The 24703-nt window shown below is 41.9% G+C and overlaps 1 long non-coding RNA gene across 6 annotated transcripts in view; it reads left to right on the top strand.

Moving 5' to 3' along the window:
* The window catches only part of LOC309343967, a 154951-nt gene that overhangs the window by 8720 nt on the left and 121528 nt on the right, over positions 1-24703 (top strand). For 2 of the 6 annotated variants that reach the window (XR_014157451.1, XR_014157452.1), the window contains exon 1: positions 3731-3783. The exons of 2 other annotated variants lie outside the window; for them this stretch is intronic. This is a non-coding gene — a long non-coding RNA (uncharacterized lncRNA). Of the gene's footprint in view, positions 1-3730; positions 3784-5910; positions 5976-20858; positions 21024-24703 lie in introns of those variants that run through there. 2 more of the 6 variants (XR_014157455.1, XR_014157456.1) reach the window with 2 other exon arrangements.

Raw genomic sequence — 24703 nt, 5'->3', positions numbered from 1 at the left:
GAAAATAAAGGCCTTTCAGATCTGGCAAAGAGATAGAAACTGCCACTAAGAAAAAAACCTATGCCAACGCTAAGGCTGAGGTTCAAAGAAGAACCAGAGAACTAAAAAATACCTGGTAAATGAAAAAAGCTCAAGAGATCCAGCACTTAGCCAACACTCATGATGCACAGAGTTTCTTTAAAGCCACAAAGAGCATCTATGGGCCAATAAATCATGGCATATGCCCCCTACGCTCAGCAGATGGTACCACACTTCTAAAAGATAATGAAGCTATTGCACTGCGCTGGAAAGAACACTACCAACATCTCCTTAACCACAACTCCCCCGTAGCTGCTGAGGTCCTCTCACAATTTTCGCAAAAACAAGTTAGAGATGAGCTTGCAGTATCTCCAAATCTGGGAGAGTTAACCAAATGAAAAACAACAAAGCCAGTGGACCTGATGGAATACCTGCTGAAATCTTCAAAGTGGGTGGAATTGAACTTACACAACAACTTCACAAGCTCATCGAAAAAATCTGGGAAAGAGAAGCGATCCCAGCAGACTTTAGGGATGCCAAAATTATCAATCTCTTTTAAAAAGGTGACAGAACTGATTGCTGAAACTATTGAGGCATCTCTCTATTAGATGCGGCCTGCAAAATTCTTGCAAGGATCTTAGCAATAGCCGAGGTGACCCTTCCTGAATCCCAAAATGGTTTTTGGCCTTCTAGGGGGACAGTGGACATAATTTTTTCCGCTCGACAGCTTCAGGAAAAAAGCAGAGAGCCAAACCAACCTCTGTATATGGTGTTTATCGACCTGAGTGAGTAAGGCTTTCGACACTGTAAATCGTAATGCCCTGTGGACTGTCCTTCTGAAAATTGGCTGCCCAGATAAATTTGTAAACATCATTTGGCTCCTCCCTGACAATATGACAGCAACAATCACAGATAACAATGGCTCTCACTCAAAGTGAACCATTCACAGTGGGATCAGGTGTTAAACAGGGTTGTGTTATTGCACCAACTCTGTTAATTATTTTCATTGCCATGATCCTACACTTTGTTGAAGGGAAACTCCCCACCAGAGTAGAAATCATGTATTGAACAGATGGAAAGCTCTTCAATCTGAGCAGGCTGAAAGCAAAGAGTAAGGTTACTGTAACTTCCGTCATAGAGCTTCAGTATGCTGATGACAACGTAGTGTGTGCACTCTCAGAGGATGACCTCCAAACCATCCTAAATATATTTGCAGAAGCTTACAAAAAGCTTGGCCTGTCGCTCAACATCCAAAAAACCAAAGTGCTGCACCAACAAGTACAAAACAACCCCTCTGCAGCACCACAAATCCAACTCAATGGTGTAACGTTGGAAAATGTCAGTCACTTCTCCTACCTACCTATCTTCCTACAAGGGTCAACATTGATGCCGAAATCCAGCATTGCCTGAGCTCTGCGAGTGCGGCTTTCTTCCGATTGAAGTACAGAGTGAGGACCCGGACATTCGCAGGGAAACCAAAATGCTTGTTTACAGAGCTATTGCACTACCACCCTTACTGTATGCTTGTGAAACATGGACCACTTACAAACGCCATCTCCAACTCCTCAAAAGATTCCATCAACGGTGTCTCTGAAAAATCTTACACATCACTTTGGAAGACAGGTGAACTAATATCAGTGTACTGGATGAAGCAAAGATCACCAGTGTTGAAGCAATGATTCTTCAACATCAACTTCGTTGCACTGGTCATGTTGTGCAGATGCCTGATTATCATTTTTCTAAAGCAACTACTCTATTCCGAACTTAAAAATGGAAAGTGTAATGCTGGTGGTCAACAAAAGAGGTTTAAAGACTGTCTCAAGGCAAAGCTAAAAAAATGTAGTATAAACACTGACAACTGGGAAACACTGGCCTGTGAGTGCTCCAGTTGGAGAACAGCCTTTACCAAAGGTGTCATGGACTTTGAAGACACTCAAACTTATAACGCAAGGGAGAAACATGCTAAGAGGAAGGCACACTTGGCAAATCCACACCGTGATCAACTCCTGCCCAGGAACCAATGTCCCCACTATGGAAGGACATGTGGGTCCAGAATTGGCCTCCACAGTCACTTACGGACTCATTGTTAAAACCGTGTTTATGGAAGACAATCTTACTTGGCTACGAGTGATCGCCAAAGAAGAAAAAGAAGAAGAAGACAGAAGCTGTAAGTCTAGCAACATCTGGAGAGTAACAGCTTCCCATCCCTAGCCTAGATGGTCCAACCCAACAGTTGCTGTTCTCTTCTCTAGCTGCTGGATAGCTCAGTTGGTAGAGCATGAGACTCATAATCTCAGGGTAGTGGGTTTGAGGCCCACATGGGGCAGAAGTTTTTTTGCATTCCAGGGGGTTGGCCTAGATGGCCTTTGTGGTCCCTTCCAACTCTACTGTTCTACTTTCTGTTCTCATTTTCTCATATATATTCATCTGTACGCACATCATCAGACCATAGCATATTTAATAAAATGCCTGTAATGAAAAGACAATTGAATTTTGGGAGCTAACATGAATAACCTTTCTCCTTAATACACCATTCGGTTTTTGTAAGGAAAGTGGGATGGGGGGAGAACTAATCCATTCACTGCCCATGGAAGACTGAGCCGAAGCAGGGTTTGAATTTGGGCTTGAGAAAATGTGCTTCCCTTGTAATCAGCCCCATCTCCTGAGTAGGGAATACACACCAAGATCTTCCTGTTCAGGACTGTTTGTTGCTATCAGTTTGGTTTCTAATGCATGTCACTAGATGCCATAAATTGGCAGCTGATTCTAACTGATAGAAAAATAATAATTACAATGTAAGACTAGATGGTGTCTAAATTGATTTAACCTCAGCAGAAAATGAGCATTATCAAGGACAGAACAACGACCCTAATATAACATTGGCTGCCTAACAAAAAGTCATACTATGCATAGGAACCACAAATATATTCTTGTTACATGCACACGCTTTTGCTTTAATGATTGGGCAGCTATGGATAGTTTTATGGCTGAAGAACATAGTGCTTCAGGTTGCTTTGTCTTTCTGTTCCTCCTTTGTTTGTTATCCTTCTTCCGTCCTTTTGATTTTTGCCCTCCCAATACTGAATTGTCCCATACTCTTGCTATGTCTCATATCTTTTAAGGAAACATGTAATTATATCTGTTTTATTTAAAGAAATGGCCCCATAATTCATTTTGAAGCCCTCTTGAACCACTCAATCCAAATGTATTTGGAAGCAGGCCAGGCGTAATACTCCACTTTGTCTCTTTGTATTGCAGTATAGTACTTCAGTAACATAGGAACTCTTCAGAATTATTTTCAACAGGATCAAGCACCTATCAACCCATTCTCAGCAGCCTGAGCTATTTTTTCAAGATGCCTTTCAGTGGTTGTCCCTCTTCCTCTTGGCAGTTTATTTACACACATATTCAACCTGAGCCTGTGATGGAGGGGTTCAAAGAATTAAAACCCCAGGAGAGTCTTACTTATCCCAATAGCCACAGCCTTGGGTTCCACCAGAAATCAGGCATGGCTCTATCTCCCAGCTGCCCAGCCTGCAGTCTCCATCTCCTAGCTTACAAACCTCAACTCTGGCTTTTGTCTTTCTAACAGACAGTTGAAGGATGGAGACCCACCCATTGTCCTCTGTCATAGAGCCACTTACATTGTTACCTTAACGACCAATGCTTAGGCTATTGCCAAGAAAGTTGCCTAGCCATTCCAGCACATGCAGCCAGGAATTAGAAAGGACTCGGGCATCTTCTTTGGCGATCACTCATGGCTGAGTAAGATTGTCTTCCATGAACACGGTCTTAACAGTGTGTCCGGAAGTGACTGTGGAGGCCAATTCTGGATCCACACGTCCTTTCACAGTGGGGACATAGGTTTCCGGGTTGATCACAGTGAGGATTTGCCAAACGTGCCTTCCTCTTAGCTCGTTTCTCCCTTTCATCCTGAGTTCATGCTTCTTCAAAGTGCATGACACCTTTGGTAAAGGCTGTTCTCCAATTGGAGCACTTACAGGCCAGTGTTTCCCAATTTTCCATTCTTATACTGCATTTTTTAAGATTTGCCTTAAGAGCATCCTTAAACCTCTTTTATTATTTTTATTTTATTTCACTTTCCATTCTTAAGTTGGGAATGGAGTAGCTGCTTTGGAAAACTCAGACATACAGCCCCGCCTGCCCCCCAACTCACAATACTATGTACAGTGGAACCTTGGTTCTCAAACCTAATCCTTTCCGGAAGACCGTTCAACTTCCAAAACGTTCGAAAACTGAGAATCAATCGGCGGTCTGCAAAATCCATTGAAAAAATGGAGAAACGCTCCTCAGAAGCCGTGTGGCTTCCGAGGTGCATTTCAAAATGGAAGCAATTACTTCTGGGTTTTCAGTGTTTGCGTTCCAAATTGTTTGGCTTCTGAGACGCTTGAAAACCGAGGTTCCACTATGTATTGGGAAATACTTCTAGATGGAGACAAGTATTCGGTGGCTGAAGATATTGCACACAAATTTCTTTCCGCTCTCATCTTGTCCCCACCCACATCAGTAGGCATTCATTTCCAAATGAGGATAACTTTTACGGTTAGTCCAAACCCTTGAAATCCTAAGGGCAAACTGCTTCCTTGTTGCCATGGCTTCCATCAAGCAGGAGCCAGTGGAATCCAATGGGGCTCTTTCCAACGCAGAGCAATGTTTTGTTCCAAAGAGCACAAAGTGATCTCTTTACTGTCTGGAACTCTTTATTGTTAGATGCCCTCAACCTTTGTGCTGTCGCTTTGATATGAACTGGAGCCTCAGCAGCAAGCAGCCTTCTCAAAGATGTCACTGCCAAGCCTTCCTCTGGCCAGCTCAGAAAGGTTGCAATGGGTTTGTCTCAGTGGGGATGTTGCTCTTTGCATATCTTACTGCAGCAGCATTTTCTGCCGGCGCCAGGCCTTCAGCCATTTGTTTCTCATGCAGATGTTATTACCCCCCCCCCATTCTATCATGTCAAGCTGAGGCTCAGAAACAATGACACCTGACACAATGTGAGTCTCCTCACATTCCTGTTGTCGACATGAGGGGGGAAAGCCTTTGGCTGAGACGGTGGTTATTCCTAGATGGTTTTAAAGATGCAACATCTCGTAAATGATGCCCTGGTATAATATCCCCCCTTTTCTCCCTGGCTTAGCATTCAAACTGAGCAAGGAATCATTACATGCTCTTCACTTCCCTGAGCAAAGAGAATGTCCACAGGTATCAGTATTTAGTTTCCTTTGCAGTAAAAAGCACTGGAGGTTTAAAATATAACACTTGCTTTTATTTACCAGGATACAAATAGATACAGCCGGACACTTGTAGGAGACAAAACCCCAACAACTTGGGCACCCCTCTCTCCTGAATCTACGCCAATAGAATTTCAGCTAGAAGTGTTCATTCTCAAAATCCGGCATTTGCTTTTTCTACTGTTCCTTTCTACCCCTTCCCTTTATTGAACATGTGTCATTTGCTCTGATTGGTATTGCACATAAAAAACACAGAGTGGTTCCTACTTGTCAGTGGACCTTCTGCCAAGCATTAGTTCCCCTTGATTAGTTCCCCGGTCAACCATTCTTGAATATTATCCCCCGATATATCTAATGAAAGACTGGTTGGCCAACAGACATAACAGAAATTTAACCGGTTAGGCTTTGTTTTGTACCATTCAAGGATTGTAAGCTCTCTTTGAAACTTCTAACTTCTGTTGAGATCAGGGGTGGGGGGTTGACCCTAGAACATTTAATTTTATTAATTTAAAAGGATTTTGAAACCACTTAATCTTTATAATATGTAAGCAGTAGAGCAAGACAGGTCAACCTGGTTTGTCCAGGAGACACACACATTATGACATCACAGCCAGAAAGACTCTAGCTGCTTCCAGAGTTATAGAGTTGAGGAATTAAATTGAGAAATTCCAGTATGAACTGACTTGATCCACACCTCCAAGACCAATGAAGGTTTGGGATTCAGTTATCCACTGTTTTGAGAGGAGATATGTTTAGAAATACATATTTTGAAGACAAATATATTTAGAAAGGTGTATTTTGAGAGAAAAAATGTAGATTTACCAATAAGTATTTAAATGGGAATTTTGGTGCAGGCTTGTTTTGGGTGAAAAATGGAGGTTGGTGTTGAAAGGTAGTGAGGTAACATAGGTAAAAAGGTGATAGAAGAGTGCCTAACCACTCTAAATGAATTTTGGGGGCAAGGCAAATTGCATCTCAGGGTACTAAAGGGATTCTGAGAGCCTGGAGGCAGGCAACTGTTATTCTCACCCACGAAAAGGAGAAAAAAAGAGAGCACACAGACAGCTACCGACTAGTTGTCTTGATGCCCAAACCTTGTACGTTATCATTAAGCAGTCAGTCTGCAATTATTTAGGAAAGAAACACAGCAACATGGGTTTTTCGTGCCACACCAACATCACCTATAATTTTATGAAACAGAACAGAGCACATTTGTGAAAGAACCCGTGTAAACATGACACAGAAAGAAAACAGGCTGTGCTGTTTGTCCCACCTTACTTTCTTCCTTTTCTGTCATGCCACTTACTACAAAACAATCCTCCTGAACTCCACGCTGGTATACCTCAGCAACAAAATTTTTGGTTGAAACAATGCATCAATAACATGGGAGTGTGGCTATTCTCAAGCAGGGGTGGGGAATGTCTTTCAGCCCAAGGACTGCATTGCTTTCTGGGTAAGGTAACCTTCCAGGTGACACATTTCAGAGGTGGGCAGGGGGTAGAGGAAAGAATAGACTGAGCAATGAATGAGAATTTTACCATTGTGCAATGGGCATGGTTTGGGGAAGTGACCTGGGCTGTGCCTTTGCTGCTAGTGAGGCATGCATTTTTCCTAATTCTGTTACTTTCTAGCTCTCTCATTCCTCCTCCTCCCTTTGCTGTTAGAAGATTATGGTTGATATTTCCCATATGCGAAGACCACAGCGGGGTTTCAAGTGTAAGGAAACAGCAGAATATATTAAGAAACATGTTAGAGAGGATGAAATTAGATAAGACGAAACCTTAAACCTCAATTGTTTGTAATTTGATGTTGGGTGAGCAGGACGTCGCTAGTTTTGTTGAATTGGAATATAATTGTTGAGTAACAAATGTCACTTCCTATACGGGAAAAAAGAAGAAAATATTATTACAAAAAAGGAGATTATGGTTGATGATAAAAGCCCTTTGGAATGCATCCTATTCAGATTCAAATCCATCATTTCAGAAACTTAAAGCCTTCATTTTAAAGTCTTAAAAATATTATCAGATCTCACGGTTGGACACTGGGTTGAATATAAAAAGCTGCACACTAGAGGAAAACACCGGTCCAGAGAAAGAAAGCCAGCAGGAGCAAAACAGATCACAAACCTACTTCCTTCTTTAAAGTGCTGTGATTAAGCTACCCATCTCTCCCACTCTCAGCATCCAAAGAAGAGCGTGGTCCTTCCCCCCACTCTATGCCAGAATTAAAGGTATCGCAAACAGCTTTCTGCTGACTTCAACCTGGCTATTTGCTGTTAACAACCTACACCTTGCAATGCATGATTCATGCTTCCTTTTTAAAGGTATGCTTATACAACCGTGATTCAGTTGTGTAATGATGGCATGTGTGTTACTAGGAAACAAGTAGTGGCCCTTTCCAGGTGGTTGTTTATTTAGTGCATCTCTGAGCAAGTAGCAATAAAATTCCATAAGTTCACTTAACCCACAAAACAAAACAAATCAAAAACAAGCAAACAAATAAACAGGAACGGCCAATTTCTCATTTGGCTTCTAAATTCTAACACTCTCTGTGCCTACTGGTTGTCGAGAGTTTAGACTGGGGTAGTGTCAGGAACGCAGATTCATCCACAGATCAGGAAAAGGACTCAAGACGCGAATTGCAATCAGCTTTCATTCACAAAAATAAAAAACCACAGTGGAGTTTATCTAGGCTAATCTGCCCTAGTTGAAGACATTGCTGATGTTTGGACCTTCCTCCTCACTCTAGCCGTCTCCCAAGCAGCCGTAGACTCTTACAAGGGGAAAGGATCTCCCTCTGGTTCTGTCTCAGTGATGTGCAAGGCTCCTCATGATTTGGTTGTCTGTCAGTAGAGGAGGAGAGCTCCGTGGAGGGGAGCTGTCCAGCTGCTGAAGCAGTGTCTGGCTCCGCTCTGTCCTCACACTGCGACCCTTGGCACTCATCCCTGTCCTAGAATGGCTTTCTCCTTCTGACCCCACCCCTCCCCCCATGTTCACTCAAACCTCCTGCTTCTATCACCTCCCAGCTTGTCCCTTCCCCAGACTGGTCCTCTGTGTCCCACCACAGAGGAAGTCTTCTTCCTCTGTGTCATCCCTGGGGGGGTTCTTGGGCGGGTGGCACCCACCACTCTTTCCCGTCTAGCCAGTCCCCTAGGTGCCATCCAGATATTCTGGGTCGCAACTCCCACCATCCCCAGCCAGCATGGCCAATATTCAGGGGTGATTGCAATTGTACAACAACATCTGGAGAGCACCACATCTGTATTGCTAAAGGAAATGTTGGTCTGGGGGTCCCCTGTGTCCTTGACAAGATCACTCTTGATGGGTGGGATGCAGTACTGGGTGCTGAATGCAAAAACCAGAGAATTTTAGTTCTGTGTAGAGAAACAATTTAAGGATTTGCTTTGAGGCTTTGGTTCCCCATCCCGGTTCATTTCCCCCTTATTAAAATAAAGATGGTCAGCTTTTGGCTTCAGTGATTCACAATGAGTCTTGTAACTTGCCACACCTGTAACTACCTTTAGAGTGCTAAACTGGCCAAGCAAGAATAGATCACAAAAAGCAGCCACTGTTTTAAACACTGTTTAATTGTAATAACATTTCAGGCATGTGTAATACATTCGGATAAAAGCCAATAACAATTACTGATAACAGTGAATTTAAAAAATAAAAAAAACTTGAGACTTGCTAAGGATTATCTAGCCGCAATGATATGGTTTTCCCAACATCAAAATGCAATTTTGTTTCTGCTCTTTCAGACATCAGGCACAGATACGGCTCATTAATTTGGGATTAAGCTGGTGGTTACTTAGTGTAGCATGTGAATGATTTTCAAATATTCTTTGCCCCCATCCTTAAGAACAGCAGCATCCCATGTTGAGGATGATCCAAGGGGATGGGAGGCAAGCGCTACATGCTAAGCAAAATACACACAAACACTGTAATTTATCAGTGCTGACATGTTTATTATACAATTTGTTCGGAGCAGACTCTTGCACCGTTTAAAATAAGCATTCTCAACATTCAGAGCAATTTATCTAACTCGCTTGGAACAAACTGTCCAGTGGGGCATGCTCAAATTTGTATACAATTTACAAAGTGTGTTGGACCCCTGTAGAGCTGCTAGAAGTTCTCCTTTTCAGCAAGTACTAAGTTGTTTTCTCTGATTTTATGTATCAAACAGGATTTATATACTGCTTAATCATAAAAAACCAAGCAGTTTACAGAAAGTATGTGTTATGTACTCAGTGGTCTGGACTAGGATTCTGTGGCCCTCTGTTCTGATTCGATACATGATATCCAATTATGTAGCATTGTCAGGGTTTGGGTTGCTGGCATTGGCTCTTAAGCTCTGAGTTACGATTCGCAGCTTGTTTTAGACAGCCAATCAGGTTGAGAGTGTGAGCGGCCCATGCCTTCAGAAATATGTACGTTATTAGTTGCTTTGCCCCTTTTGCTCTGTTCTGTTTGCTCAATAAAGTCTCTTGCTGTAATCACTACATCTCACCTCATAGAAACTCACACATACTTCAGCATGCATTCAAATTAGCCTATTTCTGCCCCCCGGCCCCCAAAATTGTGGGATATTAACTAACAAATATTAAAATACATACTGTATGTTCATGTCTTGGTAGGGTTGCTTCTTATCAATGACATCTTCTGATATTTCCTGCTGTCTGGAAAGGCTGGTGACTGGTGTGGTGGAATTCTCTGAGGAATTCTCACACTATGACCCTCAATGTTATAAAATGCAAAGCCCATCTAAGATAGCTTCTTCGTGCAGGAGGGACTTTGTCCCAGATTTTATCTTGTGAACCAGCATGAGGTCTGATGATGATGATGGTGATGATGGTGATGATGATGTCAGGGAATTCCAAAGTGTGGGTGTTGCCACACTGAAATATTGATTCTTTGAAAGTGTGGAACAAACACTATGTGACACTTGTAAAAGTGCCAATCCCACAGATTGAAATGGTTAAGTGTGTGTGTGTGTGTGTGTGTGTACAGTGCTTTTTTCTAAAAAAAAAAAAAAAAATGTTTAGGGGTACTCTCATTTTCCCACTCATATTGAAAAACTGCCCCTCAATAAAGCCAAACTTAGATTCACAAAATGTTTAGGGGTATGCGTAACAGAAAAAAGCACTGGGGGGGGGATTGCAAGGAAACTGCTCCAATAGTAGAATCTTAAATTTGAATTTGGCCCAGTAACAAATGGGCAGCCGATGAAGATTTTTGAGCAGAGGTGTGCATGATGACAAGGTCTCACTCCTGTCAGCAATCATGCTGTGGCATTTTGTGCCAGTTGCAGTAATTTCCTGCTGAAATCCCCCCCCCCCCCCCCGCTTTAATACTACACATGTTCTAGTTTACTTTTGTCCCGCTTTTGTTGTGCTATGTCCTCTCTGGAAAGCAGTAGTATTGGTGAAGCAGCACAGAACAAAACAAGGCGGGAAAAGCCTAATACACCATTATTGTGTCAAAAACATGTTTCAGAATAAAGGTAAAGGGCCCCCTGACCATTAGGTCCAGTCGTGACTGACTTTGGAGTTGCGGCACTCATCTCGCTTTATTGGCCAAGTGAGCTGGCGTACAGCTTCCGGGTCATGTGGCCAGCATGACTAAGCCACTTCTGGCGAACCAGAGCAGCGCTCGGAAACACCGTTTACCTTCCCGCCGGAGCGGTACCTATTTATCTACTTGCACTTTGATGGGCTTTCGAATTGCTAGGTTGGCAGGAACAGGGACTGAGCAACGGGAGCTCATCCTGTCATAGGTATTCGAACCGCTGACCTGATCAGCAAGTCCTAGGCTCTGTGGTTTAACCCACAGTGCCACACCCACATAAAACACCAGTCCGGAGGGGCCCTGGATCTGTACCATTAGTTATCACGTGGTTCCAAGTATGTGTTGAGAAAAAGCTAGAAAGTGAGTTCAGGTGTACGACTTTGATGCTGGGCCACAGTCTAGGACTACGCAGGTGAAGAAAAAGGCTTGCAGCAGTATCAGTTAATAGATAACATTGACCATTGTGGAAAATACTAATTGGAGCCACTGTTGCAGAGAGGGGTAAATTTGCCTCCTGCCCTGACAATGAATGGTTCAGCCCTTACTAATAGGTATGGTGAAGAGTATTGCAATGCACCTCTGGGCATAAAGGATACATCAACACATGACCACCAAAATCCTCACAATATATGTCAAGATAACGATCTTTGGAGCTTGATCGTTGAGCCGTGGCCTCTGATTAGTTTACGATCTCAATCAGCCGTTTGCAGCGTCCAGCACACTTCCTTCCGTGCTGCGCAATAAATTCTGCTGTCTCTTTAGCTTCGCAGAGTAGCATACAGCGGTGTAAAGCAGTCTTTTTCTCCTTTTCTCCATGCAAGCATACACAGACAGGTTTGTCTATTTACAGCTCTTTATTGAAACATTTCAGCCCATCGCTGCTTGCAGCCATCTCTCTCTCTCAAACACAGAGAGAAAACATGTCCGTCTCTCTCAAGATACACAGAGAGAACAAACGAAAGTACAGTCTCCTCCCAGACTCCTCCCAGCTTCTACAGCTGACGTCAGAAAGTGACGCACATCTCAGAACACTTAACCAGTTAAGTTCTGAACTCTCACAATATATTCAAGCTTTCCTTGCACACATGCCTACCCAGTCATATTGACATTTTTTTTCCTAGCTATAAATAAGAGCACCTCTTCCGATTCCTTCCCATTAGATTGTTGTGCCTATATTTCAGCTTAGTAACTGCAAGGCATTTACCTACTGACAAAACTTTAGTGAGCTGTCCAAATCATAAATATAGTTTGCAATTGGCTGTGCTGGGTTTTTTGCCTTTTCTTTTTTGCAAGCAGAGATAAATAACCAGGACCATGTAAAGCCATCTTTTCATATATCTCCATGCTGCCTTCCGATCTCACATTCTGTATACAGTTTTACCTCAGGTTAAGTACTTAATTCATTCCAGAGGTACGTTCTTAACCTGAAACTGTTCTTAACCTGAAGCACCACTTTAGCTAATGGGGCCTCCTGCTGCTGCCACGCCGCCGGAGCACGATTTCTGTTCTCATCCTGAAGCAATGTTCTTAACCTGAAGCACTATTTCTGGGTTAGCGGAGTCTGTAACCTGAAGCGTATGTAACCTGAAGCGTATGTAACCTGAGGTACCACTGTATTCCTCATACCCTGAAACAGTGCTTTTCCCCCTAGAAAAATAGGTGCAGGAACTCCCACTTTCTTTTTTGAAGGACAACCCTAAGTTGTTGCGCTTTTTTTGAGGGGGGGTGGCCCGGTGGCAGAAAACCAGCACCGTAAAGAGAAGTGCTAGATAAAGTGGTTAGTGGTTGAGAGTGGCAGCCACCATCTTCATTTCCCCAAGTCAGTGGCTTAGTCTGAAGGTTTCAATTTGCTGTCTCTCTTTCCATTCAGAAAATCCTCTCCAACCTAGCTTCCAGGTACGTCCTCTTTCTCATTCTCCAAAGCACAACTGTGTTGTTTTGAAATTAGCCTTCCATTCCCACATCTCCAACAACTCCTTCAGCATGGAACAATCAGATCTCTGTTTCCAACTGGCCCGGTGACAAGATAAGGGCCTCTTTTCTTCCAGACTAATACTTTATTACCAACTAATAGTTGCTTCAGGGTTTAGGATAAAAAGTAAAACTCACCACAGGGAGGATTTCAGAGACTGAGAGTAGCTTTCTGCCAAATGGTTCACAGCAGCTCAGCAATTATCCCATTCCTTTATTTCTCAGAAGGAAAGCACGCTCCCCAAGTCTCTTGCTATAAAACTGTAAAATCCATATATATATATATATATATATATATATATATATATATGCACATGCTGATTTAACATGAAAATTATATTCATTGTAAATGTTTTCCTGGCAATTTGCTTGTCATAAATGTCTATTGCACTGAAAAATCTCGGTGGGGAACTGGATGTGTTTATTCCGTACGTAGCAATGATTTGTTTAAAAAAAGAAAAAAGAAGATACAATGACAATAGAAGTACAAATATTATGATTTTTAAATTCTCTGGAAAACTGAAATCAGAGTTAACTCAAACATCATTCCCACGCCGCAACTTTTAGAAATGTGTTACTTCTCCTATAGCGATTGCAGAGCGCATTAGCATAAGATATGAACAAATAAAATAGCATGTTGTAGAGCTAATTCTAATTGCCCCAGCTAAAAAATGTGCCGTGTTTGCTGTCACCTGATATTCTTGGGCTGCAAGAATTTCCCCAGCCACTCTGTGCGGCTTTCAGTCCTCCTCTCAGTGATTTCAGCCCCCTTTCAACCAAGATATTTTCAGGTGATGTAATTTTAAGTGACTTCTTCCAGGAACTCCTGACTTTTTCCAGCTGCCAGCAGGTATATCTTTTGATATGAAACTTAACTAAAATAATCACATATTCCTTCCTGCTTGCCCCTTCCTCTGCTTTTCTCGCCTTGCTTTGTTGTTTCCCGGGTCATTCCACGTCAGTTCAACACAGTCATGCCACCCACTGTCTTGGATTTTGATGAAACTTGGTGTAGACCCTTCCCTTATGGTTGAAAGAAAACCCCTTAATTCCCCCCCCCATCACAAGGTCAAATTCCATTATATTGCAAGGGAAGACATAGACATAATCCACCCTTCCTTCGAAACCCATTTCAGAGACATGCACACACTCCCTGGAACTCGCAAATTCCACAACTTTAAACCACTCAATTCTACAGGCACAAGTGAAGCAAGAAGAATGAGCATTAATAAAGAACCCTCCCTCACTTTCAACCTCAGGAGCCTCACCAAACTTCCTATGAATGCAGATGATCTGTATCCTGGATGTTTTGTCGCTTGCAAGCATCATCATTTGTGGTACTTTGGAATGATATCAGAAATTAATCAAGACAAGGAAGATGCTTTTGTAAAATTTCTTCACCCTAATGGACCTTCACCTTCATTCTGCTGGGCATGCCATGGTGATTCTTGTGTAATACCATTTCCTCATATGCTTGGTATTGTACAACCCCCACAGACCATAACTGACCCAAGATACTTCTTTCCCAATGAGTGTATGGTGTTGAGGGAAGAAAAAATGAAAAACTTACAGGTGATACTGAGGCTAAAGCAAAGAAACTGAGGAACACTGAACTTGTAATCAACTGTGATGAGAGCTGCACAGAAGGTGTAAGCAGCTCTGCTTGCTTTACAGTCAGCTGGGAGGAGGTACGGAAGGGGCTGCCCTCTGTCCGTCCTCCCGCCGCACTGTAAAGCAAGCAGAGCAAGAGCTGCTTACACGCGTGTAAGCGGTTCTCCCTTTGCTTGTTTTAAAGCTTGCCACGGAGGAGGGAAGGAAAGGGAGCCATGGCATTCGCTTCATAAAATACACAGACATTTCCCCTTACTTTTTAGGAGGAAAAAAATGCATCTTATGGAGCGAAAAATATGGTACACATTTTTAAAGGCATTTATAAAATCTTTCTAAATCTTTATAAAATCTGTGTAAAATTTCAAAGAGATCTGATCATTGGTTATGGAGAAAATAATAAAATGTGCAAAAGGCCGAGGATTTCAAGAGGGAAAGAAACGCAGATTTCATGAAACTTTGAAGTGCTATAAAATTGAAACCGTTTGTGATGGGGGGGAATTAAGGGGGTTTCTTTCAACCATAAGAGAAGGGTGTACCCCAAGTTTCATCAAAATCCGAGGCGGTGGGTGGCACAACCCTTGTTTTTTGCATTGATTTGATATGGAATGACCCTCCCTTGTGTCTATTTTTGTGCTGCACACCCCTTGGAAGTAGGTAGTAGCTGTCCTCTCATTCTGTGGAAACTGGATGTGCAAAACTAGTGACAAGCATTCATCCTGATTTGTTTGCAGGGTAATTAGAAAACATGGACTGGTTCATGAAGTTAGATGGTGTTGTGTCAAAGCAAGTGTTACCCCACACCTACCGGTGCTTTTTCCTGTCATTTTCCTTGTAGCAAAAAGACCACTGTTTTGGCGAAGCAGGTTTGTTCCCAAGACCTCCCAATCAATCTTAATTGCTCAACCTACAATTGCCTGTATGTGATTAAATTCCATCCAAAAATTGTGACAGCCTAGAAGCAGCCCAGAGGGGACGCAGGTGGTGCTGTGGGTTAAACCACAGAGCCTAGGACTTGCCGATCAGAAGGTTGGCGGTTTGAATCCCCGTGACGGGGTGAGCTCGCGTTACTCGGTCCCTGCTCCTGCCAACCTAGCAGTTCGAAAGCACATCAAAGTGCAAGTAGATAAATAGGTACCGCTCCGGCGGAAGGTAAACGGTGTTTCCGTGCACTGCTCTGGTTCGCCAGAAGCGGCTTAGTCAATAAAGCGAGATGAGCGCCGCAACCCCAGAGTTGGTCACGACTGGACCTAACGGTCAGGGGTCCCTTTACCTTTACCTTTTAGAAGCAGCCCAGAGCTGTGACAATGAAATCCCTTGAAACCAGGGATCTGCCTGATTTGGTGGGGAGATGGAGTTGTGGTTCTGATCTCTTTTGTATATCTCATAATGTTGTAGTCTGTTGAAGATATCTAATTTGGCACAGTATTAATAGGTCCATATGCAGGTAAATGTGGGGCATTTTTTCAGCTGGAACTTGCCAGAGGTCAGTTCTGGCACCACTCAGGTGGGCGCCTTTGCCATTACAAGAGAACAAGGGAGGCATTTGTGGTGAGTTCTGGCACCTCTTTTTCTAGAGAAACAGCACTGGTAGATGTATCAGATTTCCCTCCTCTACCACACACTGATCTGCTTAATAGTACTTGGTGGGGATGTCAAATTTTAGGTGTCAGTGTTTGCTCTGTATTTTCTCTCTTAGATGGGGCAGTCTATTTTATTTTAATGCATAACTAAAGAATAAAAAAGGAGACATGAAATGAAATTTAACATTGACAGTAAAGTTGCTACACATTCATGCCAGCTGAAGAGAGATCCTGGAATTTAACAATGCCTAGATCTAATAAACCACATAAGTGTCCTTTTCCGGGAAGATTCATTCCCATTTATTATTATTTTTTAAAGTGAGGCATACAATTCCATCTGACAGCTTCTTGCTTAAATGTCACAAAGACGGCCCAAATTAAATCATGCCTCCCATAGTCTGCAAACCCCAGAGATCCATTCCAAAATATTGTATTTTAAAGATAAGCTCCGCTCCCCCTTTCTCTTTTCCCCACGTCGCAAATCGCACACATCAAGTGTTGCAAGGAGGATTATGAAAAAGTACTAGCTGTGGGGTGGTTTCAGAAATTTCAATGCTTGTAAAGGGAACCTCAGGCTGTTAGCATGTTTTTTACTTTCTTTGACAGCGAGTAAATGTTCTGTGGCAGGGCAAATCTACAGGAAATAAAATTTTATGATGCACCGTAGCCGTAGTGGTTATGTATCTATACGCGGCAGCCCATCAAAAGATACACATTTTCCATGTGAGATATATATATATATATATATATATATATATATATATATATAGATGCGCGCAAGCAGCTTGACTCCTGTAATCATAAACACAGACAAGTGTACTGTGCATACACATACCAGATGATGCCAATTTCCTGTAATAGAGTGGGTCTGCTACCGGATCTGGCCAATAAGATCAAAAAGCCCTGAAAGGCAAAAGGAAGTGCATTCGGTTCTGCCTAAATTTGGAGAGCAAACCACTTGGTTTCACATAAAAGGAAGCTCCTCCAGGCATATTACTCTAAACCTTCCTGTCTTCCATCGCGTTCGGAGGCTTTTTGGAATTGGATAAGTGTGCTAGCTCATTGGACTACAACAACATCATTATGATGGGAGATATGAATGGGGTCGTATCGACAAACATGGATAAGTCACAAAATCAAAACGTTACAAAAGACGGCAGACTACCAAAGACTTTTTTTGAAATGGCTGACAATATGGACTGGATTGATATTTGGAGAACTAAGAACCCCCTGGGAAGAGAGGGAACATTCTTCTCTGAAGCCCAACTGACTTGGACAAGAATCGACCAAATATGGATATCTAGAGGTCTGGCACCCAAGGTCAGAAAAGTGGAAATCTGCCCAAAGACCTGCTCCGACCATAATGCGCTGAAGATGGATATGACACTATTGCCAACCGGCTCCTTTAGATGGAAGATGAATGATAGCTTGTTTAGAGATCAGGAGATTGTCAAGAAGGCCCAAAAAACCTTGAAGGATTATTTTGAAATAAATATGAACACTACGGTGGAAAAAAGAACTATCTGGGACGCAAGCAAAGCTGTGATGAGGGGGTTCTTGATACAACAGAACACTGTAAAGAAAAGAACACAAAATGAAAGGAAAGATAAGATTTTGCAGAAAATTAAAGAATTGGAGAAGAAATTAAGATCAAACCCGAAGTCACAGCCGATTCTGAGAGAAATTAAACTATATCAAGCCCAATATTCTAAATTGATAAACCAAGAAATAGAATGGAAGATTAAATTAATGAAACAAAAAACTTTTGAATCGGCAAATAAATGTGGAAAACTGCTAGCTTGGCAGTTGAAGAAGAGACAGAAATTAAATACAGTTACAAACCTAGAAATTGAAGGAAGAAATATCCAGAACCCCATGGAAATTAGAAAGTGCTTCCAGAGATACTTTAAAAAATTATACACTCAAGGGCCGCAAGATGAGGTTGAGATTAAACAATTTCTGGAAAGAAATGGATTAACAAAGTTGTCACAAAAAAACAGATTAATCCTGAACAACAAAATAACACAACAAGAGATTGAACAAGCTATTCAGAACATGCAACTGGGCAAATCTCCAGGGCCAGACGGTTTGACCTCCAAGTATTACAAGACACTAAAAGACTATCTGACCCAACCAATGATGGAGGTCTGTAATGAAATTATGGAAGGGAAGAAGGCGCCGGAATCGTGGAAGGAAGCCTTTATCACATTGATACCAAAATCTGAAGCTGAAAAGACACAACTCAAAAACTATCGTCCCATCTCCCTTTTGAATGTGGATTACAAAATATTTGCAGACATTTTGGCAAGTAGATTCAAAAGAGTGCTTAATGAAGTAATTCATAAAGACCAGGCAGGCTTTCTCCCAGGTAGACATATGTTTGCAAATACTAGGAACATTATTGACGTTTTGGAACTTTTGCAAACAGACATAAATACAAAAGCAGTGTTAATTTTCATAGATGCGGAGAAGGCCTTTGACAATATTTCTTGGAAATTTATGAAGGGAAATTTGAATGAAATGGGAGTGGGACGGGGGTTTGAGAATGGGATTGACGCAATATATTCAGAACAAAAGGCCAAACTGATAGTTAACAATGTGGTTACAGAAGAGTTCAAAATTGAAAAAGGAACACGACAAGGCTGCCCGATTTCCCCTTTGTTATTCATTTCGGTTCTGGAGGTGCTCTTGAACTTGATCAGAGGGGACCGGTTGGTGGAAGGGATTCAGGTCGGAGCGAAACAATACAAATTGAAAGCTTTTGCAGATGACCTAGTTTTGACTCTGCAGGAGCCAGAATCTAGTACGAAAAGAGTATTACAACTGATACAGGATTTTGGTCGGGTGGCAGGATTTAAATTAAATAAACAGAAAACTAAAGTGTTGGGAAAAAATTTGACAGATACAGAGTCGGAAAGGTTTCAGAGAGAAACAGAACTAACTATGGTTAAAAAAGTAAAATACCTAGGGGTAAACATAACAGCAAAAAACCTGAGTCTATTTAAGGACAATTATGAAAAATGTTGGTCTGAAATTAAGAGAGACTTGGATAGTTGGACAAAATTGAAGCTTTCTTTGTTAGGCCGAATTGCTGCTATTAAGATGAATGTATTGCCAAAAATGTTGTTTTTGTTTCAAACATTACAGATTGTGGACAAAACGGAGTGCTTCTGGAAGTGGCAGAAAGATATATCTAAATTTGTCTGGCAGGGCAAAAAGCCCAGAATTAAGTTTAAGATATTAACAGATGCGAAAGAAAGAGGTGGCTTTGCCCTGCCAGACTTAAAGTTGTACTATGAAGCCGCAGCTTTCTGCTGGCTAAAAGATTGGCTACTTCTCGAAGACACTGACGTGCTGGATTTGGAAGGTTTTAACAATGCTTTTGGTTGGCATGCATACTTATGGTATGACAAAGTTAAGATCAATAAGGCCTTTAAGAACCATATTGTCAGGAAAGCACTGTTCAATGTCTGGACGAAATATAAAGACTTATTGGAAAACAAAACTCCAAGGTGGCTCTCACCTCTGGAGGCTAAGGCCCGAAAAAGACCCAATATGGAGGCCAAATGGCCAAAATATTGGGAATTATTAGAAAAAGATGGAGACAATTGGAAATTGCAGAGTTTGGAGAAAATGAAGGATAAGGTGCGAGACTGGTTACATTATGCTCAGATTAAAGAAGTTTTTAAAAATGACAAAAAGTTAGGGTTCCAGGTGGAGAAATCGAAGTTAGAAACAGAATTGTTAGAACCCAAAACCAAGGTACTATCTAGAATGTATAACTTGCTGCTAAAATGGAACACACAAGACGAAATGGTTAAATCGGCTATGATAAAATGGGCACAGGATATTGGGCATAACATTATGTTCGAGGACTGGGAAAGGTTGTGGACCACTGGGTTGAACTTCACTGCATGTAATGCTCTGAAGGAAAATGTTATGAAAATGATATATAGATGGTACATGACCCCAGTTAAACTTGCCAAAATATACCATTCGTCTGACAATAAATGTTGGAAATGTAAAGAAAATGAAGGAACATTCTTCCACCTCTGGTGGACATGCCCTAAGGTGAAGGCCTTCTGGGAAATGATATACAATGAGCTGAAAAAGGTATTTAAGTATACCTTCACTAAGAAACCAGAGGCCTTCCTTCTGGGTATTGTCGGCCAGAAGGTGTTAAAGAAGGATCGAACATTTTTCATGTATGCAACAACGGCAGCAAGGATTCTCATCGCAAAAAATTGGAAAACTCAAGATTTACCCACACTGGAAGAGTGGCAGATGCAGCTGATGGACTATATGCAACTGGCCGAGATGACTGGCAGAATCCGAGACCTGGGAGAAGAAAAGATGGAGGAAGACTGGGAGAAATTCAAGATGTATCTACAAAAACATTGTAATTTGTTTGAATGTTAAGAAGGATGCTAGATTATAAAAAACTGGCCACCACTAAACTAGATTTAAATTTGATGATAAGTGAGACTAAAGAAAATATAAAAATTTTATTGGAAAAAGTGTTAAACTATATTGGAATGTGTGGACATGAGATTGTAAACAAGTTGATAATTTGTTTGGAAAAATTTTTTTTCTTAATGATGTAAATGGGAGAGGGGGACGTGAGGGAGTCCAAAGAAGTGAAGAATTTGTTGTTATAAAAGTAAGATTGTTTAAAAAAAAAAAAAAAAAGTGTGCTAGCTCATTATCTCTCTGGCTGCCCAAGCCATGCCAACCAAACCTAAGGCCAAATCCTCTCACATGGCCTGCTAGCCGCAGTCTGTTGTAACAAGGTAGACTCAACAGCCATTGTTCATACGGATGTATTACCTTCGCTGCAAGACTGGCACAGGCGTTTCACTCATTACAAAGTAACTAACCTGGGTTTGTTAATGAGCGGCTCCTGACTCTCTGTAGGTCTCCTTTGCACAATTCAATTTTAGGTGTGCGCTTATCAAAAATGGCCAAGGGGGATACCTCATGCTGCATGAGAAGTGTGTCACACTGAAGTAAAGAAAGGGACAGACACACTGACAGTAGATGAACTGGTTTTTATTTACAGATAGGTAGCCGTGTTGGTCTGCCATGGTCAAAACAAAATAAAAAAATTTTTTTATTTGGTTTTTATTTGATTTTTTAAATGGAGGCCAGGGCAAATTTCAGTGCAGGATATAAGAGAATAAAGGTTTGTGTGCTCTTGGTTGGGAGATGGAACTTGGAAAGACAGATGGAACAGGAGAGAGAAAAGGTAAATTTCTCACATTGGTTTATTTAAATAACTGCCCTCATTCTTCAGCTGTGGAGTTTGAGGGCTGTGTTGTTATTTGCAGTGCTTTTAATAAGAGTGGTTGGCCATTCCTATAAGTCTTCTTCGCTTCAAATACTCTTGTTTAGACCAGGATGGTCCAACTTTTCATACCGTGAGCTGCAAGAGTACTTTGACATGGAACCCGCAGACTATCACTGTCTTGTGTGAGGGGAGGAGTACAGCCAACATTTTATGCCCCCCTCACCACCCAGCTTTTAGGAGCCTGGGATTAGGAGGCCTATTTCTTTTACACAAGGCCTTTGGATAGGCCTGTTGCCAACACTGTCGCTGGATCTCTATGTGCTTTCTTCTTGGTGATTTATTGTTCTTGTTGCATGGTGTAATTGGATGGTGATAATGTTCTGAGCAGCTTAATTGTATTTTATTGGTTTATAGGAGCTACCTTTTGGGGGTGGGGTGAGTGTGTGTGTTTGGCTTTAAAGGGCAGAAAGAAATTATATCCATGTGGATGCAACTGCCTTGCACAAAGGGATCAGCAGAGAGCCCCACAGAGCCATCTTCCTTACCTGGGCTGGCGCAGGAGCAAGATCATACCATACAGAGCACCAATGTTTGCTTCATACAAAAGTCCCAGGTGTTCATCCTGTCATCCCTCTCCTCAGGTCAGACGTGCATCAGGTAGGAATATCTTGTGGACTTGAGTCATAAGGAGGAGAGTGACAGCTAGATGAAAACAAGGCATCTCCACATGGGTCTCATGGTTTGTTTTTTAAGTGTACGAAACACTTTAAAAGAAAATGAGAATGCAAATCAAACAAGCCTGCAGCAGGACTCACACTCACTATGTATCCCATCCCCTTAATACATAAAAAAGAAAGTGGGGGGAGCAAAAGATGGGCTCATCTGCTGCTGAGGGCCAGAAGGGCCTTGTCTGCCTCCTTCCATCTGGGCAGAGAGGGCTCCGTTTTTGTTTTTTAAATTGCTTTTATTTTTTATCTATGCCATTTTAAATTGTAATTGATATGCTGTATTCTTAGTTTTAGATTTTATGATTCATGTGGAAATTGTTTTCCATTTGGTTGTGTACTTTTTGATGTGTTTTATTTATTGCTTATGACTTTTGTTATGTTGGTAATTATGTAAATCTGGTCGTGTTGTAAGCCGCCTTGAGCATTGTTTTAACTATGGAAAGGCGGCATACAAATAAAATGATGATGATGATGATGATGATGATGAAAAGAAGAATGAGATCAGGAAGATTGAAGGGAAGGTGAGGCAAGCCTCAAGAAATACCTAAAACTAGGGAGAGGCTAGGATTCAAAAAGATCTACACATTCAGACCTGAGAGCAGCAAAATTAGTGTCAGGTTTATTAAACACTGTTCCTAATAGCTAGCATGTGACACTGTGCATGCAACCAGGTGCCAACTGAGAACGAAGAGGGGATCTTGTAATGACTCTTCCCATGCTCAGTCAGCATAAGAGTCGATCTTGCCCTGAACGCAGGTACGGAAAATGCTTTAATTAGGAACGGAGTATCCGGATAAAATAAATTTGCCTGGGAGAGATGCTTCTCCTGTGTTTTTGCAAACCGTGAGATCAGCCGGTGCATTGCTTTCACCTTGGGAACATCCTATGAAATATCATTCTGGCTTTCCATGAGGCTCCCTTTCATTTACCAGCTATGATAGATAAATAAAGAGAGAGAGAAACAGAGACAGAGAGATTTGTGCGTGTGTGTATCTCGCATACTGAGAGAGAGAAATTCAGGGCAGCGCTGAGGGAAAAAGTGATAGAAGCCTAAGCTGTGAAAACATCCTCGTTAGACCCACCAATAAAAAATTTAAGATAATTGTAAATTGGTTGTGTTGTCAAGAAAGCAATGGAGAGTGCAAAGGCCCCCCTGTCTCAGAATGGTGGGGGGCAGCTTGCATCGAATTAAGGAGACTGGAAGGGAACAGCTGCTGCTCCTCAGCACCACCATATGTGGATCTATATGTTCAAGAGAGCACAGGGACTTTGGTTTCCTCGGGTTGTGCTCAGCAGGTCTATTAAGAAGGTGATCTTTCCATTTTCGGCAAGAGAGTAGCAACTCCCACAGAGATAGAAGATAAATTGCTGTGTGCATTAATTACACTGTGTGCTGGGAAGTCTGAGGTGAAAGACATTCAAAAAGGACAGCTTTGGGCAGGGCTAGGACATCATGCCTTTGTTGCCAGCTTCTGAGATTAGCCTGGCAGTGCTGCACTCAAGTTTTCGCTAGAAGCTTGAATTTGCTTAATTATGAGATGATCCCTCTTTTTTACTTGAACAAAAAAATAGGGGGGTGGGGGCATTTGGCCCTTGGGTATTCTTTTGGCAGAAGTGATCTGAAACTTACACACATAATTCCTCCTGTCTTCCAGTGTTTTGAGTGATCGCTGATCAATCAGAGGTGGATTTTCTCAAGAGGAGGGGAATTGTGCAGGCATGCAAGTCCCGTCATTCCTCAGTACTTGAGGACTGGGAGTCAAAGGTGTAGGAGGGCTCCAATGAAAAGCGATGGAGATGGAGGGGAAGTGAAAAGGCAGCCTATGGTGTCATGGCCCGTTCAGACATGCAAGTCATTTCTTCCTCAGAGAAGAATATTAAATAATCGACAAGAGAGAGGCATATAAAGATTAACTTTTGGAATGACAAAATCAGTGATAATATAGTTCTGTATAATGCTTTCCCACCCATATTATTTTGCGTTCTCTTTTCCTTAGATACCTCGATTTACAAACTTAATCCATTCCGGAAGTCCGTTCTTAAACCAAAGTCGTTCTTAAACCAAAGTCATTCTTAAACTGAGGCGCTCTTTCCCTAATGGGAAAGGCACCTGCCACCGGTGCCCTTCGACCGTTCGGCATCCGTTCGTAGACCGAGGTAAAGTTCGCTAACCGGAACACCTACTTCTAGTTTTGCGGAGTTCGTATACCAAATAGTGTGTTAACAAAACTGTTCTTAAACCGAGGAACCACTGTATAGCCACAATTATAATCTTTCTCCTTTCTTGTCCAAACAAAGCAAATAAAGGGTGTGTGTAGAAAGGCCGTGATGAAACACTTAGGGTATCTGACCCTGTGTGTGCAGAAACTGCACAAAACAAAAAACATGCAAGCCATTTTTTTGAGCTGCAGTTAACAAGTGATGAACATGCCATAGCCTCCAACATTTATCCAATGAAAATAGGGATGTTCTATTCCACAGTAGTAGTAGTAGTAGTAGTAGTAGTAGTAATTTTATTATTTATACCCCACCCATCTGACTGGGTTGCCCCAGACACACTGAGTGGCTTCCAACATATAATAAAACACTAAACATTCAACTTCCCTATACAAGGCTGCCTTTAGATGTCTTCTAAAGGTTATCTCCTTGGCTCGGGGGGTCATATAACTCCATACCCTCCAACATTTATCCAGTGAAA

This window comes from Podarcis erhardii (assembly GCF_964252035.2).
Source record: "Podarcis erhardii genome assembly, chromosome: 6".
Taxonomy (NCBI): domain Eukaryota; kingdom Metazoa; phylum Chordata; class Lepidosauria; order Squamata; family Lacertidae; genus Podarcis; species Podarcis erhardii.
This window is presented reverse-complemented; position numbering and strand designations above follow the sequence as displayed.